Source organism: Callorhinus ursinus, unplaced genomic scaffold (assembly GCF_003265705.2).
Source record: "Callorhinus ursinus isolate GAN/ISIS: 27379988/994484 unplaced genomic scaffold, GSC_fseal_2.0 scaffold95, whole genome shotgun sequence".
NCBI classification, from domain to species: Eukaryota; Metazoa; Chordata; class Mammalia; order Carnivora; family Otariidae; genus Callorhinus; species Callorhinus ursinus.
The window spans coordinates 1508635-1526058 of record NW_027397157.1 but is presented as its reverse complement, the minus strand read 5'-3'; positions in this window follow the sequence as shown (position 1 = coordinate 1526058).

Genomic DNA, 17424 nt, shown 5'->3' with positions numbered 1-17424 from the left:
CTCATGAGAACACTATGAAAGTTTTCATCAACTCCATTTTTAAAAGATTTTATCTATTTATTTATTGGGGGGGAGATCACCAGCTGGGGGGAAGAGGCAGAGGGAGAAGGAAAAGCAGACTCCATGCTGAGCAGGGAGCCCAATGTGGGGCTCAATCCCAGGACCCCAGGATCATGACCTGAGCCGAAGGCAGACGCTTAACCCACTGAGCCACCCAGGAGCCTGTCATCATCCTTATTTTTTGAGGGGGAAGGGAAAAGCAAGGCACTAAAGAATAAAGTAATTTGCTCAAAGTTATACAACTAGTGTGGGACAGAGCTGGGATTTCTACTGAAGCAGTTTAGTTCCAAGCCTGGGCTCCTAAATAAATATGCTCAGCTTATCACAGAAGCTTTTTTGCATGCAATGTCACTTAAAATTCTATAGAACCAAACTTCTTTAAAAGCATATATCTTAGTCTGTTCAAGCAGAGGTCCATTTGCTATAACAAAATACTACAGACTGGATAGCTTATAAACAACAGAAATTTATTACACTTCTGGAGGTTGGAAAGTCCAAGATCAAGGTACCAGCATAATAGCATTTTGAGCCCTCTTCCTGGTTTATAGCTGGCACCTTCTTGCTGTGTCCTCTCATGGTAGAAAGGGCAAGATATCTCTCTGAAGCCTCTTTTATAAAGACACTAATCCCATTCATGAAGGCTTCAGCCTCACCACCTGATCACCTCCCAAAGGCTCTAATTTCTAATACTTTCACATTGGGCATTAGACTTTCAATATATAAATTTTGGAGGGACAGAAACATGTGGACCATAGCACGTTATGTTAGGAAATACTGCTGGAGAAACTGTTTTTAGTATGCACAGTGAAATAGGCTTAGATAAATATCATAGAGCTTCTGAATAGCAGAGCTGGAATGGACTTTAGAGATCAGCTCACATGGCAAAAGAGGAATCTGGGGCCAGGAGCGAGAGTCTCTGGCTCCAGGTGCATGGCAGCTGGAACTAGGAACTGGGGCTTCTGATTCTTAATTTAATGGTATTTATTTACTAGAAATCTTTGGACAATGGAATAAAAGATTTTTGTTGCACTTCTTCAGTGAGCAATTTGAGGGCCACACATGTTATCCCTGCTCTTTCTTCAGCTTGTAGAAGGTGACATCAAGACACAAGGGGTATGGAGTACCTGGGAGGAAAAGGCAGCCATTTGTACAAGGTGATGTGAGGACCCGATTCCTAGAATCTCTGGCATAGAGTAGGCACTAAGCACATTTTTGTGGAATAAAGAAATACTACTAACATTGTTATAATATTTCATGGCTTTCAGAGCCTTTTCATAGCCATTTTTTTAGTGGTGTGGTAGGAGAGACAGATCAAAAAGGCATAGACAGTAGATCATGGGGCTGGAGAGTGGAAGTGAAGCAGTGGCTGATAGTTGTGGAGTTAAGAGAAGAGTCCTAGAGTTATTAGAATAAAATTGGTGATTTGGGGCCTGGCCATAATAATCAGCTTGCTTAATCTTCATTTTATTTTAATTTATTGAAAGGATACCTCCAAATTCTTGCAAAGAGAAAAGAAAATTCTTAAGGGACTTTTTTAAGTATCATGGACCTTTTAAATTGGTTTCCATCCATCAATGAAGATAATTTGCTTTAATAAGTACCCAAGAGAAGCAAGACTGTAAAGTAACTGTCACTAAACCAGTTTCATATTTCTTCTGGTCAAATTCATTAAAACTTGAAAGCTCATTACCCCATTAAATGTTGGGGCTTTAAAAAACCTCAATCCTTTATTCAGGGTGATTGGAAGTCATATTTTACATCTCACATTTCCCAACTGGGGAACTGAGGTCATGATGGAATTGGCCACTGAGGAGTTCTGTTGTTCCAGCTGTTAAGGCCACATGTAGCCTCATTGAGTGGCTCAAGCTGTGGACTGCCATCATTTTCATATACAGATTTGCTTTTTATTTTTCACAATTCAGATTGGAAGAGAAGTATGTGCCCTTTATAAGGCCCATTGAGAGACTGAAAATCTATTTTTCTGCCTCTAGGCTCTAACTTCCAGAGGACATGGGGCAAGGTCTACATCAGTCCTCTTCACCATTATATCACCATTGTATAGCACAGGGGCTGGAATACAGTATGTGCTCAGTAAATAATTGTTGAATAAGTAAATGTTATAGTGAAAGGCATGTGAAATACAGGCAGAAATTGTGTATCTCTTTGTAGTCTACTCAAAATAGATAGTCAAAGTTTGTTGATGATGTTTGTCATGATAATTGGGTCTAATTTGCAAAATCTAACCTATAGAAGCTAATTAGCTGCTGTGTAGGTTTTATGACTACTGTTTGGGTGGGAGGCACAGTTGGATGGTAGAAATGATAGTTTTCCTAACCAGAATCTCCTGGTGACAATTAGATCAGTGAATGTCTGTTGGAGTGGAGGGAAAGTGATATCCTACATTTGGATTTTCACAACAGCAGATATTAATCACCATCCTCTGCTACCACCATTATACAGATGAGGAAACCCAGGATCAGTGACTTACCACAAGCACCGGGCTGGTTAATGATACAGCTGCAACTCTAAGGTAGATCTGCTGTTTCCCAGTTCAATGTTCTTGTCACCACCTCTCACTGTTGCCACTGATCAGCAATGGGAAGATTTGCTTTGGAGCTGTGACTCGATTTTAGTGCTAGAAAATATCTCAGGGACTCTGTAAAATTTGTTAACCATCGACTAACTTACATGTATGCCAGGGTCACCTGCATTTGAGAAAGTCCTTACCAAGCATGAATGTATTAAATTTGTTTCTAATCTAAAAAATATTAGAAGAGGAATATGACATTACCAAGTGTTTACTTCCCACTTATGTAACAGGCAGCATAGAGGATATTGGAAAATGTAGAGAAACACTTCATGCTTTTCAGCAGTTTGCAATTTTATACAGGCGATAACATGAAACTGCCTGACACCTTCAGAGAACAACACACTCTAATACAGAAACGTTAGGAGTTTGGTGCAGTGTTTAAGTGGTGCTGGAGTTCAGAGGAGGGAGGGATCATTAAGTAAACTTCTGATGACAAGATAGTGGCTTTTGAGATCAGACTTCAGCATTCTCTTTGCTGCAACCTCCCTCCTTTTCTGTTCAGACCCCCTTTCAACAAGTTTGGTGGTGGTGGTGGCTAATTAGATAAGCAGGGCTCCTATCTCAACCACTAACTCATTTTGTTGATTTCCTACCCAGTGACTCCTCAGGGGGGAAGACAGGTGATGGGGTTCATAATGTGATAAATATTTGGATGCCTATGTCTTGGGGATAGAGATTTTTGTATGATATTATGGAAATAGGCAAGCTTACTTTGAGAACAGCTTAAAAAAGAGTGAGCTATGTTTTGATGTGTGTGAAGGGATTTATGCTGCCCTTGGTATCAAAAATGTATGTTTTCATAAATATGTGTCAATTTGCAGGTAGTATTTCCAAAAGGGAATATGTGGATAGAAGTGTTGATAGTACTAAAGATTTCCCCAGTGATAAGAATTAATGCATATTTTTCCTTATAGTTCAAAACAGGCAAAGGATACTTGAAGTAAGGTGCTTTTACTTGAGTTAAAGAGTAGTTTCTTTGTAATTGTGTTCCCTTTCCTCTTTTCTTTCTTTATTTAGCATCTCCTATATGAAGACTTTCTGGCTGTACTATAGGGCCATTTCTTTTCTTTTAAAAAAAATACAGTGCTTTATTAGTTTCATACACAGTATAGTGACTCAACACTTCCATATGTCACCCTGTGCTCATCACAACAAGTGCACTCCTTAATCCCCATCACCTATTTCACCTATCTCCCCACTACCTCCCCTTTGGTAACCATCAGTTTGTTCTCTATAATTAAGAGTCTGTTTCTTGCTTTCTCTCTCTTGTGTGAAATCATATGGTATTTGTCTTTCTCTGACCTATTTCGCTTAGCATCATACTCTCTAGTTCCATCCTTGGCATTGCAAATGGCAAGATTTCATTCTTTTTAGGGCTGAATAATATTCCATTATATATAATGGAATATATATATATATATCCTATGGTAGTTCTATTTTTAACTTTGAGGAAGCTCCGTACTGTTTCCTGCAGTGGCTTCACCAGTTTGCTTTCTCCCCAACAGTGCATGAATGTTCCTTTTTCTCCACATCCACATAGGGCCATTTCTTTATGGACCTCCAGATGTTACTGGATGTGGAATAGTTTAGACCTTGATGGAAATACGGCCTTTATTTTCCCACTAGCCCTTCCTTCCAAATGAACCTACGTCTTAGGGAAGTGTAAAAGTGGTTTGTGGGAGGGGATTTGGGAATGAGATTTCCTTCTTTGGAGTCAAATGTTTTAGCATTCTGACCCTGGAGTACGGTGAATAGAAGAGAAAATGTACTCCTTTGTGCCTTCCACAGACTTACATCAGAACTGCATAGCACGTATTCTGAGCTGATGTAATTGGGTAAAAATAGGTTTGTTTTGACCCGGGAACTAGATAGCTGACTCCAGAGCAAGTCAACTCTGAGGAAAGAGAGTTTCAGCAGCTTCATTGCTGAGCAGAGCTGAGAAGAAACTTTTTCCACAGAGGAAAGAACAATCTTCAAAGCAAGACCTCTTTCTCCCACTTTTTTACTCCACAGCTGCATTTTCCTCTCTCGTAAATCTTAATTTCTCAAAATCTGAAGCTATTATTGTGTGTGTCTTTTTTTCTTTCACAAAATACAAATCTTAACAATAAAAAGTGATGGATTGGATTATTAGAAAAGGAAACAACTGTGGCTTTTTAGGGCCCCACACTGAGGACCTGTTCTGTCATTTGGATCTCTCCAGAAGTACAAATTCTCTTTGTGAACCATTAGGTGATGGGTTATGTATAAGTTTGTCTGCTATAAAATTACTCTGGTTGCGTTGGGGACTCAGACATACTTCTGCTCTTGCTGTTGGGACTTAGCAGTCTGTATGAATAATTTGTGTGAACAAATTGCTCCTGTCTTTACAGAACCTGCTAGAGCCTTTTCTTTCTAACAAAAAGAAGATGTCATCTTCAGGGTCCTCATTGAGTTAAATGGGCAAGTAATATTGAAATAAATGACAATCTGAAGTTCCTGTGGTGGTTTCAAAATACAGGCAGTTATTTCCAACAGGAAGACAAATGAAGTCTGCCCTGTATGAGAACCATGCTAGGGAAGGCATTTGACTGAATTCCTACTTTTCTCTCTGTGTTGCTGACCTCAGGGAGGGATCTCACTTCCACTAGAACAAGACTGATTCTTGTGGCATTCGTAAGGAGGACACTAGGCTGGGAATTAGGAGACCTAGTTTCTAATTCCATCTTTGACATTAATGGTTGAATAACATTGAGAAACTTATTTCATTTTTTTGTGTTTTATTTTCCCTGTCTATAGAATGAGGGTAACAATACGTGCTCTAGCTATTGCACAGGGATTTTGTAAGAATGCAACAAGGCAATGGGTGTCCTAGAACCCTTTGAAAGATGTAAACAAAAGTGATATCTAAGCTAAAGGTATTGTGGGGAAATTATTATTGTTTAATATTTTTATAGTTTTTTAGGAACAAGCTCTTTGGTGCTTTTGCTATGAGAAAAGAGACAATTGATGTGAGGTCCTGTTATAGATGTTATGGATAATAATAATACAAACGGGAGGGCCTAGAGAGACACAAGATCTTTCTGGAAAGCCTGAGCTGCTGAAGGAAACAGGGACATTCAGGGGGTGGCCCAAAGAAAAAGAAAGCTACTGGGGCCCTGATCTACACATTGTGCAGCAAGAGGAAGAAAAGTACTCCTATGTTTCTAGTGAAAAAGATTGCTATCAGAACTCAGTAATAGTGACTCCTCCTTACCTATCCTAGGCAGAGAGAGGTAGCAGGGAGAAGAAATCCTCATGGAGGTGGCCAGTTTAAGATAAAGTCAAGAATGTAAAAGCTCAAGGGAAGAGGGTAGTTCTTCCCATTTCTTCTCTCCCCTACAGATATTTAAAATCTCTTATTTCTTCATAAAAAAATAAATCCTGCTACCTAAGCTATAATTATCTCTTCAACCCCCAAAGTAATATTTGCTATAACAGAATTACAGTATGTCCAGAGGAGTTTGTACTTCTCTGTGATTTGGTACAAAGCAATTTAACCTCTGTGATAAAGGGAGATAGCTGACTTGTGAGAGCTCTGCCTCTTTTTGTTTCCCCCTGTGCCACTGAAAGAATGATTGGAATGATGAGGGCAGTATTTCCCAAAGGCTGTTCTGTGCAATACTAATCTCTGTAGGTGTTTTTTGTTTGTTTTGTGTTTTTGTTTTGTTTTGATTTGTTTTCAGAAGAGGGGTTACATGATCTGATACATTGGGAAATGCCTCATAATGTGGTTTCCTCTAGGAAATTAGCCACGCATGTTAGGATAGTGAAAACTGAGAAATCTAAAGGTAAAAGAATGTTTAAATTTATTTAACCCAGAATTTCATAACCTTAGTTCCTTTCCAAAGCCCCCTTTTCATATAATACCAATCAGCATTTCTTTTGTTCAATAGAAGACTTTTAAGAGGCAGATTCATTCTTTAATACAACCATAATTTAGGTTGCTATGCTAGGTAGCAAATCCTCAGGTTACGGAATTCAGTATTGTTGGTCAGCCTTCTCCAAAATTAAAATCATTGCACTAAGACAAAGATACAATTAGGCCAGTGATGTTTTCTGTCTAAATAAACTATTAAAATACTAGGGCAATTCGACAACCTCTTCGTTCTATGATACCCAGACATTGAAAATAGTCAATACTTATTGCATGCTCACTATGAACCAGGCAGTGTTCTAGATAAGTTGAGTGATGCCCCCATTTTAGAGCCCAGGGAATTGAGGGATAGAAGTTAAGTAAATCACCCATGGTCACAGACCTAGTAAGAGGCAGATGTGGGATATGAATTCAGGTCTGTTTAACTCCAGAGTTCATGATTTGAACTTAAAATATTTAAAGTCAGACCCTGACTTCTAAGCAGAAAATGGCATTTCAAAAATTTCAAAATTCTATATCTGAATACTGTATCAGCCAAAACTCTACAGCATTCAGGAGTTTATCTTTTGGTTAAGAGGACCTCTACCTGTATCATCAGAGTCAGTGTAAGTATAATTATAGGTATAATTAACCTAGAGAACAGCTGGTCAGTTTAAAGTAACCTGAAGATCACAAGCATTGGTAAACTTCTTTTTGCGCACTTATTTTCAGGCCCATTTCTAGCTTTTTTCACTGCTTTTGTTGGAAGTCATCTCTTTAAGCCACTTGCTTGGGAGCTATAAATATAATGTCCCTCAAATGAGTGCCTTTAATTGTTTCAACTGTCCTCAATCTCATTAGAGCCCTATCCATTCCTTTGTCATTGCTCTAGAGAGGCAGCTTAAAGCCTCCTTTCATGGACATAATGGAAACACCTCCATGCCTCTAGATAAAGCTGGCTGTAACTCAAGAAAGATGACATCCAATTAATTATAGCTTACCTTTATTACATGTGTGTTATATGTCAGGCATGTTCTAAGTGTTTTACAGGGATTAATTCATTTAATCCTCACAACAACCCTATCAAGGAGGTATTATAGTTATCCTCATTTTACAGATGAGAGAAGGGAGATTCACAGAGGTTAAGTTACTTGCTCAATATTACACAGCTAGTAACTTAGGTCTCAAATCCAGGTCTGTATGACTCCAGAGGATGTACAATTAATCACTATATTATACTAGTCTTGCTACGCCTGGATTAGTCTTTCCCCAACCTGAGTCTTGCCATTGTTGTGCATATATTCCTACTGTCCTCCTAGCTCTACCACTCTGGTCTGTCTAGTTCATTAGTTCTCCAACTTGCTTCAGTGTGCATCAAAATCACCTAGAAGTCTTATGAAAACGTAGATTTCTAGGCCACATCACCAGAGCTTCTGCTTTAAGAAGCAGGGTTGTGGGTGGGGGTGGGAAACTGAGAATTTGTACTCCTGACATATTCCTAGGTGCTGGTCCAAAGACCACACTTGAGAACCACTTATGTACTGTAATCACTACTTTGACCAACTCTCCTTCTCCTTCTTCTTCTTCTCCTTTTTCTTCTTTTGGAGAGGGGGCAGGAGAGGGGCATAGGGAGAGAGAGAATCTTAAGCAGGCTACATACAGCGCCTGACACTATGATCATGACCAAAGCTGAAATGAAGAGTCAGACACTTAACTAACTGAGCCACCCAGGCGCCCCCCAACTCTTCTTTTTATAAGCTGGTTTTCTCTTGAGCAAGACTGCTTTTCACTGTTTATTAAAACAGAACCAAATATTTCTACTTTGATCCACTTAAAACAGTATCTAAACATGCACATCTCCAAGTTATTTAAGTAGCTTCACCATACTATGTGTTGATCATATTCTTGAGCAGAAGTAGTTTGGCACACAGGTGTGATTTTAGGGATTTATCTCCAAGTAATTTCCCAATGGCTTGTAGCCCACCATTAGCATCATCCCTTATATACTTTATGTGACATTTAATTTGGTTAAGGAAACGTTAAGTGGAAGCATATTCACTATAAGAATACTTAATGAGAGGCAATGGGGCTTGGGGATAAGTGCATGCATGGACTTTGTAATTAGACAGACCTGGGTTTGAATCTCAAGTTTGCCACTTAACTAGTTGTGTGACTGTGCTCAAGTGATGAAACTTCTCTGAACTCTGTCTCTTACCTGTATAATGGGGAATGATTATAGGATTAACTTCATGATGCTATAAATAAAATTATGTAATGATAGCATATTCTACCATTCCAGGCGTAAAACAAAATCAGTAAACAGTGCTCAGTTTATGTTAGTGGCTACCAACCTCTAATCTTCAGATGTATGGTGTGCCAAAAAATTGTTGCAAGGGATCCTTGACACTGTGTGCATACTAGTGTCTGCAGATAAAATCAGTAAGAAATAGTACATACATGTACAATTATTTTCCAACCTATGTAGATGCTGATTTAATTAGTAAATACAAATGCACTTATAGATATTACTGAATTTGTAAAAATTTTATGTCATTATGTAACATTTATATTTTAATCAACAGATATTAAAATGTCAACTTTTTTACATTTAAAAAGAATCCTCATTAAAACGAGAAAAACCAAAATACAGACTCTTAACCATAGAGAACAAACTGATGGTTACCAGAGGGGAGGATGGGTGAAATAGGTGATGGGGATTAAGGAGTGCACTTGCTGTGATGAGCACAGGGTGATGTACGGAAGTGTTGGAGCACCATCTTATATACCTAAAACTAATATTATACTGTATGTTAATTAACTGGAATTAAAAAAAGATAACTAAAGTAAAACTAGTTTGTTTACAAATTTAAAAATAATAAGATAAAAAGAATCCTTATAGTTTAAAATGTTGTAGAACATTGGTTTATCTGAGTAATCTATTGATCCACTAATCCCTGCTCTTTTGAGCAGGCCTCTGAATGAGGGGAGCCCAGGTCAGTTTTGATAAGCAGAAGAGACAGAGGAAGTTCCAGGGCATGGAGTGTTGCTTTAGGAAGGCATGATCTTGAGGGCTGCTGTAGTGGGGCAATCTGCGTAACTAAGGGTTAATGTGAGGATATCAGTCTGGAAGGAAGAGGAGTAGCAATAGCTTTTGCCAAAATACCCAGAGAATCCACTGACCAGATAATGTGTTTTTAGATAACTATGCATCTCAAGTGAACAGCCATCCACACCAACATTATATCTAGCTTTTCAGAAGGACTATGGAAATTCATTAGGATAGCAGCATCTGCCTATGGGATTTATATGCCTAGTGCAGGAAAATGTATTGTTGCTTTATTCTAATTACATTATCCAGTCAAATCCCTCTGGAATGATCAGCAATCAGCCCCTGAAATAGGAAAGAATTGGTGGCAGGAGTGAAATTTATAGTTTCTTTGATAAAATAATTATCTTCAGGGATTTGGGCTCTGATCACTACTTAGATTGTGTGAAAATATTGTTGAATAAGATGCTGAACAAATTCAGGTTGTCATTAAGAGGACTGTGTTGGTATCATCAAATTATATACATTATTCAGATAAATGTTCTATGCCCTCTTAATAGTCTGCTTTCTCATTGACTTGAGCATTCAGTTAGGTTTTTGTTTTGTTTTCTGTTTTTATGTAAGAGGAAAGGGGCAGGTGGTGCTCATAACATCTTGCTGGAACTTCATAGGTATCATAGTATTTGTAAATCAGAATATAATTATACATATTTTCCTAGTCTAAAAGTGCAAGCTTGAGTTTGCATTCATTAGTTGACATGGTTTGGTCATGGTAATAGTTGTGATTTGGTAGCAGTTTAGGTTGATTCAGAGGGAAAAGGAACAACTCTGTTTTACGTTTCTATTTCTAGGAATAGCTGAATTCAGTTTCATGTAAATGGTACTCAAAACACAGCTATTCAACCCTTTCTTTATAGCTTTCTCTTCCACGTTTTCATTTTCATTTCCACCCACTCATATATAGGCCATTTAAAAATGTGTCTCTATAGCCATTTTAAAAAATGTGTCTTCGTAAGTCCGTCAGAGAAAGACAAATGCCATATGATGTCATTTGTATGTGGCATTTAAGAAACAAAACAAACAAGCAAAGGGTAAAAAAAAAAAAAGAGAGAGGGAGAGGCAAGCCGAGAAATTCTTAACTACAGAGAACACACTGATGGTTACCAGAGGGGAGGTGGGTGGGGAGATGTGTTGAATATGTGATGGAGATTAAGGAGGGCACTTGTGATGAGCACCAGGTGTTGTATGGAAGTGTTGAATCACTAAATTCTACACCTGAAACTAATATTACACTGTATGTTAACTGGAATTTAAATAAAAACTTAGAAAAAAAGAAATAAAAAATAATGTCTTCAAATTTTCCTCCCAATAGATTTTACAACAAATATTTGCTCTCAAATAACTTTCCCTTACAACCTAGAACACTCCTGAATTACTTTCCACTCCTATCTGCCCCTGCTACCGTCCTTTAATGAGGGCTCAGAGAATGGAAACTCATATTAACATCCACCTAAGGAAACAGCATCAGAAAAATAAATTGACTTCTAAAGAAAAGTCATGGGGTGCCTGGATGGCTCAGTCAAGAGTCTGCCTTCAGCTCAGGTCATGATCCCAGGGTCCTGGGATCGAGCCCCACGTAGGGCTCCCTGCTCAGTGGGAAGCCTGCTTCTCCTTCCCTCTCCCACTCCCCCTGCTTGTGTTCCCTCTCTTGCTGTCTCTCTCTGTCAAAAAATAAATAAAATATTAAAAAAATAAAGTCATCATGTCATGTATTATAAAGCTGGATAAAACTTATTTGTACTTTACCTGTTAATTTGTTAATATTTCTACTGTTAATATAATTCATCAATTTTAAATGACTATAATCTGCCCACCTAACATAATTATTTTCATTTCGTGCATGCCTACACAATTTTCAATCCTTCAGCCATTGTATGCACGCAGTTTTATGTTTTGGTTTTTCAGTTAATACATATTTTTTCGTGTTTGTCCATAGTATTCATGATTGTTATTTCTAATGGCAGCTTGGTATTCCATATTGTCGATCCATATTGAGCATAATTTATTTAGCCATTCCCCTTACCTGTTGTGTTTTGATTATCTCTTACGTTACTTATCCATCTTCCATCAGAGTGGCTAAGCAAAAGTTTGACTCTACAAACTCTGTCCTCTAGGATATCAGTCCCTAGATGTTTCTGCTTGACTGTCCCACCTCTTCCATTTCTACCTGAGCTGGTCTGAACTCTGCAAGGTAAAGATTGGTCATCCAGTGAAAAATCTTTACATATAGTATAAGGTTGCAAGGGGACATCTACAGTGCGGCAAGCTCCTTGTTTGGTGTTTCAGTGTCTCATTTGGTCTTCTCAGTATGTTTATAAGAAGGTCTCACATTATTTACACTTGGGATGAGTGAGAATGGTGAATGGGTAAGGAGAGTTGCCTACTGGTGGGGAGGAAGAAAGGAGAGAATAATGGAGGTGATGCATTTATGAAACATATAGCAAGCTGGATGTCTTACACAGGATGGTAAGAGTGTTTGGATATCTTGTTCTCTTCTCCCATCCTAGGTTTGACATTTTGTCTGCATCAACTGCTCTGCCTGAACTATAAAGCTCCATCTGGGCATAATGTGTTAATTTACAAATATTTCCTGTATAAGTGGATAAGGCCACTTTTATACTTATTTGTGCTTCATTTATAAGTTGTTCTGTAAAAAATGCAAAAAAAAAATCACTGAGGTGAGGGACACTTTTGATTAAGATCTCTGCCAGGCCCTGTTTGAATAGGCGCCAGCTTCTCAATACTTGGGGCTCTCAATTGTATACAATGGTGGCTAAGATTTGTTTGGGTAAGAATATATTTTTCCCACTCTTGAAGTCAACATTGAAATATTTCTAAGTGGGAGAAATTCCCTCTGCTCATCCGGACTTTTCTTGCCTCCCAGTTTGTAAGAAATGTCGTTTTCCATCCTGTTTGAGCATTAGGTTACTGTGTTTCCCCAGGCCAACCAGCCTGAAGACTTCTTCAGCATGCTGCTAAAGAATGGTACCATACTTTATCCATTCTTGGCAATTATGTCAGAATTCCTGATACTTTTTTGAAAAGTGCGGAGACCCAAGCCGATTGGTCCAGCCTTGTTGTGATCAGCAGTTTTCAGGAATGACTACCTAAGCCTAACTTTGAGGTCCTTATGAATTTAGTCATTTAAAACAGTATTGAAATATGTAAAGAGCTGCTATTGTGTGGGCATCTGATAACCTAAGTATACCATGATAATTCATCATTTGTGGGCACACAGATGAGGCTTAAAGAATCTTTGATGGCCATGACATGAACAATCAGGAGGAGAGAGTGAACAAACTTTACTTCATAGGAGGCTCTGGTGATGAGTAGTGAATTTATGATATGTTGAAGATTATTCTGCTTTTCTCTCTTTATGTCAAGTCAAGAGCACTCAAACAACCACTCTATATAAGACCATGTGCAAAATACTGTGGGAGATATGGTGATCTATAAAACTGGTTCTTTTTCTTTCAAGTTTAAATTCTAGTTGGGGTGACAAGACATGAAAAATTAGGTAACACAAGAGATAAATAGTTCAAGGCAATAGTAAAAGAAGTGTCATGAGACAAAACATTATTATTTGACAAATGAGTGGTATAGATGGTGTTCTAGGAGTTGAGAGGAGATAGAGCTTAAAGTCATGCTGATATAGTACCTCTTCTCCTGCTGTTCTCTCTGCCTGAAATGTCCACTCCATACAACCTCCCCACCTGTAAAATTCCTATTTCTCTTTTGAGATACCACTCATTCATGCCTTCTCAGTACAATTTTCATCAACCCACCCAAACAGAGTTAATTACATTATTTTCTGTAAGTTAATAGAAACTTAAACTCACTGAAGATTATGTAAAGAGCTGCTATTGTATAGGCATCTGATAACCTTAGTATACCACAATAATTCATTTGTAGGCACACAGATGAGGCTTATAGACTACAATAAAATACAATATATAATAAATACAAATATTTATTATACAAATAAAATAAAAAACATATTATATTGCTATAATTATTTGTTTATACATTGGACTCCTCCACTAGGTGGAAACTTTCAAGGGTAGGGGAAATTTGATATGAATTTGTCTTTCTGTCCCAGGAACCTACCTTAGAGTTGGATACACAGTGTTCAATTCATTTATTGAAATGAAATAAAATGAATGTAGCAGAAAGAGCACTGGATTTGCAGTCTGAATTAAAATAGCACCTGGCTTAGTAAATAATTGTTTTTCTGAAATGTGTGTCTTTTAATCCCTATGGACTAAGTAGAATGATCTCTAAAATTCTTTGCAATACTGAAAGTTGTGCAATCTTAGATTGCGAGTGGTTTTTTTAAAATTTAAATTCAAGTTGGTTAACATATAGTGTAATATTGGTTTCAGGAGTAGAATTTAGTGGTTCATCACTTACATAGAACACCCAGTGCTCATCCCAACAAGTGCCCTCCTAATGTCCATCACCCATTTAGCCCATCCCCTACCCACCCACCCTCCAGCAACCCTCAATTTGTTCTTTATATTTAAGAGTCTCTTATGGTTTGCCTCCCTCTCCGTTTTTATCTTATTTACTTTTCCTTCCCTTCCCCTATGTTCATGTGTTTTGTTTCTTAAATCCCATATATGAGTGAAATCATATGCTATTTGCCTTTCTCTGACTGACTTATTTTGCTTAGCATAATACACTCTAGTTCCATCCATGTTGTTGCAAATGGCAAGATTTCATTCTTTTTGATTACCAAGTAATATTCCATTGTGTTATATACGCCATATCTTCTTTATCCATTCACCTGTGGATGGACATTTGGGCTCTTCCATAATTTGGCTATTGTTGAAAATGCTGCTATAAACATTAGGGTACATGTGCCCCTTTAAATCACTATGTTTTTATCCTTTGTATAAATACCTAGTAGTGCAATTGCTGGGTCATAGGGTAGTTCTATTTTTAACTTTTTGAGGAATCTCCACACTGTTTTCCAGATTGGCTACACCAGTTTGCATTTCTACCATATGCACAAGGGTAGACTGGGAGTGGTTCTTAAAAGTTTCCCATAACTGCTGCTAATAATAATGATGATAATAATAGTAGCTAATGTTTACTGCAAACCTGCTATGTGCTAAGCATAGAACATGAGTTATCTTCTTCAACCCTCACAATAAATTTATATGGTAAACACTATTATTACATTAATTTTCCAGATGAAGAAACCACGGCTCCAAGAGGTTGGATGATTTGCTCAAAGTCACACAGCTAAGAAATGTTGAAATGAGGACTCTAGTTCATATCTCTTAATAGCCATGCTAGTTATTCTCAACCGGGAGTACACATCAGAATCACAAAGCGTTTCTTTTTTTTTTCTTTTCTTTTTTCTTTTTTCTTTTTTTTAAAGTGATAGCCAGGCCCAACTCTTCTGAGATTCTGGTTCAATTGGTCTGGGGAGGGGACTGAACATTGACAGTTTTTATAAAGCTTCCCCACGTGACTTTATTGTGCCAACGGGTTTGAGAACCACTGCATTTATTATTCTATTATGCAGCCTTTGAGACAGCAGCTGGCTCTTGTGAAATGTAGGGTTTACATGGGCAAAAGAAAGGAGGTACTTTGGATGAGAACTTTTGCAAGGATTAATGTGATACACAAATACCTGAGTGTGTCTTATTTCTCTGAAGCAAGAGTCCTTTGTTATATCAAAGCTACTTAGATCTAGGTACATAGATCAGACTATATCCCTGCTGTAAGTGCATTTGGAAACAGTTTCAACACATTTTCTAGTTTCAGGAAGAGATGGCATCTGCACTGGCTTGTACTCAGTCTCCTGCCATCACTCTTCTGCCAAAGGTCAATGGGAAAAACTATTTCCTTGTATAGGGACAGTATGTTCTTTTTGATCCATACACTGGACTACAAACCTGTCAATTTCCAAGTGACAGTTTTTTTTTAAAGATTTTATTTATTTCCTGACAGAGAGAGACACAGCAAGAGAGAGAACACAAGCAGGGGGAGCGGGAGAGGGAGAAGCAGGCTTCCCGCAGAGCAGAGAGGCCGATGTGGGGCTCAATCCCAGGACCCCGGGGCCACGACCCGAGCCAAAGGCAGACGCCCAACGAGTGAGCCACCCAGGCGCCCCTCTAAGTGACAGTTTTAATTTGGAATTTGTGAATCAGATTATCTGGTTGAGAAAGCTGGAATGAAAGAATTTTGAAAAAGGACATAGAATGGTCTTCCCTTACTTTATGGTACAACACTTGTCATGGGGCTGGCTTTACAACACTCTTGAAACATTCCTCTCTGGCCAGTGCACTAAAACAAGCAGCTTATTTGGGGCTTTGGCAGTGGCTGTTGCTGATGGGGGTGGCCTCCTAAAGACAGGATCCCTGAGGGGATAGAGAACTGGAATGAAATTGGTAGTAAACCAGCTGCTGAATAACTCCTGAGTGTTCTGAAATACTCATTGTAGAAGAATTGTCAGGAAAGGGGCACCTTGATTAGGAACATTTCAGAGTGTTCAAATTGTTTGCCTTTTATAAGCAAACCATTTAGACTCTGCTGGCAATATACTTCCTGCAGACGACTTAATCTTTTGGCTAGATTAACTACTACTTAAAAATACAATTATTCAGCTGGGAAGGGTGATTTAGGGACTTTCTGAAAATGGGCTCCAGAGGAAAACTGTGGGTTGCAGTGGTTGGTGAGCAGCATCTTAGTGAGATTGCCTCTAAATGTCTTAGTTGCAGAGGTTTATGGTATTAAAAAGCTAAAAAGGGAAGAAGATCACTTCGGGTCAAACCCATACTCATAGAACACAATTCATTCTCTTTCAGTTTAACTGCTTGTTCTCATCAAAATAGACCATGGCCAGTGGAGTTTGGGTTTGGTGACTTTTTGCATCTTGCTAGAATCTACTCGGAAACAGTTTTCCCTGGTTTCTCTGTACCCGTAGCATTAATAACTAGGTGCTTGGCTAGGAAAGAGGGCAGGCTCTGAGAAAATGATATGATTCTGAGAAGCAGATCATTTATACTCTTATCATAAAACATTTCCTGTGCAATGAAAGATGAGACAGTCTGAATGGTGCAAGGATACTAGATATTAGGGGGTCATGGTAATTATGAGACAAAAAATATTCACAGAGATAGGGTTTCTGGAATCAAACATATTTAAGAGTTTGAATCCTCTACCACTTGCTAACTTGGATGATTCACATTAGCTTTCTAAGCTATTTCCTTACCTGACTATACTGGGAGAATTTAATAAGATGATGCATATGATGTGTTTAGTAGGCAGCACTCAATAAATATTGGCTGCTATTATTAGACTATGATTTCTTCTCAGTTCAATCACTAGCACATTTTTGCCACCTTCATCCCAGATACTCAGTGTTACTTCAGACTCCATGGCTGCTCATCCCCTCTCCAGTATGGTGTCCTACCTCTCCTGGAGAATGAGTACCATGATTCAGGCCTTCTTTCTACCCTAATACCTTACCTATTTTTGATTCAATCCCTTTGGATGATGTTCCTTATTACATGGCTATTTACTCCATTATTTACCAATGAAGTGACCTCTGTGAGGCTTATTTCTTCACCTCTAAAATAAAAATATTCCCTCCTTCATATGGTTGTCAAGAAGATTAACTGAGATAATCCACATAAAGGGCTTAGTACAGTGCCTGGTCTGTGGTAGTACTCTGTAAATGTTGGCTTCTCTTATTTCTGTGTATTTGTCAAAACAGGATAGTGATGAGATTGGTGGAAAGATGCTAACAAACACAAGTTGAGATATTTCTCTCATGGCAAA